The following is a 1,304-nucleotide window of genomic DNA, read 5'->3' on the forward strand; positions in this document are numbered from 1 at the left end:
GCACAGGACAGGAAGGCAGACCATCTCTTTCTCGCATTGGGTCTCATGCAGAAATGCATTTTTGTTGCACTTCCACAACTGACCAAGAGCCAGTCACTCTCCTTTCACCTACACTTTAAATGTCCAAGTTTGCAGAAAAAAAAGAAACATATTAACTGCCTGACACAGGCGGATGGCTGGTTTCTCAGCCCTGGAAGGTGCTGGAGAGGTGAAACAACCGTGGATGAGCATCTTTGGGTCCCAGAGATCCTACTGGAGGTGCTCTAAAATTCATGAGAACCGGGCCGAGGACCGGGATTCCCAGCCGAACGAGTCCGAGAAAGGCGCACCGTTGTCGGACACTTTTTCGTCAATCACCGGTCCTCGGCTGGAGGTCCCGACCCGAGCGATTTAGCGTTCAAAACTCTGGCCGAACGACGCTGTTCTACCCTCCAGATTAGAACATTCTAAACTCTCTCGTGATGTTCTCGGACTCGTATTACGAACCGTGAACGAGCGCCACATGGCACCTTATGAACAGACATTGGAGTTTGGCGGCCCGCGACCGGAGAAAATTACTAATTTCCACGTCCGAAAAGGTTCTTCCAGAAAGTGGTTTAGAGCACGTTTCAGACCATTTGGAACACAGTGAAATAGGTTTGTAGGAAAGTATTGGTTATATCTGGGGAACCATCCGAGAATCGCGCAGCTTCATCCACATTCCCCTTGCGCTGAGGTGGCGGAGAGCCAGCGGAAAGGTGGTAATCTCCTGCTGCAGCATTGGGTATCTCAAAGTTGCAGCACAATCCTTTGGATTGGTGCAATTACTTTGTCAGCTGTAATCAGAAACTTCTTTGAACTTTGACTTGACCTTCAGTGTCCATCTTGCTGTCAAGAATTGTAGCAAGATATTTTTTATAGTATTTTTTTGATTATGCCCGCCTTTTTCAAAGCATGTCAGTTTCTGTAGTGTAGTGGTTATCACGTTCGCCTCACACGCGAAAGGTTCCCTGTTCGAAACTGGGCGGAAACATGTATGACTTTCCAATAACATTATTTGGACTTGGAAAACCACTGCAGGCCTCTTCTTGGTGGACTGGACCATCTCTTTCTCGCATTGGGTCTCATGCAGAAATGCATTTTTGTTGCACTTCCACAACTGACCAAGAGCCAGTCATTCTCCTTTCACCTACACTTTAAATGTCCAAGTTTGCAGGAAAAAAAGAAACATAACTGCCTGAAACAGGCTTATGGCTGGTTTCTCAGCCCTGGAAGGTCCTAGAGAGGTGAAACAACCGTGGATGAGCATCTTTGGGGTCCCAGAG

General features: G+C 47.5%; 1 non-coding gene across 1 annotated transcript; it reads left to right on the top strand.

Annotated features, from left to right (window-relative positions):
• Nucleotides 1–939: 939 nt before the first annotated feature.
• Nucleotides 940–1,012, top strand: trnav-cac (transfer RNA valine (anticodon CAC)). Its single transcript has one exon. It is a non-coding gene; the product is annotated as a tRNA-Val (tRNA).
• The last annotated feature ends 292 nt before the right edge of the window (nt 1,013–1,304 follow it).

This window comes from Cololabis saira, unplaced genomic scaffold (genome assembly GCF_033807715.1).
Source record: "Cololabis saira isolate AMF1-May2022 unplaced genomic scaffold, fColSai1.1 scf625, whole genome shotgun sequence".
NCBI lineage: Eukaryota > Metazoa > Chordata > Actinopteri > Beloniformes > Belonidae > Cololabis > Cololabis saira.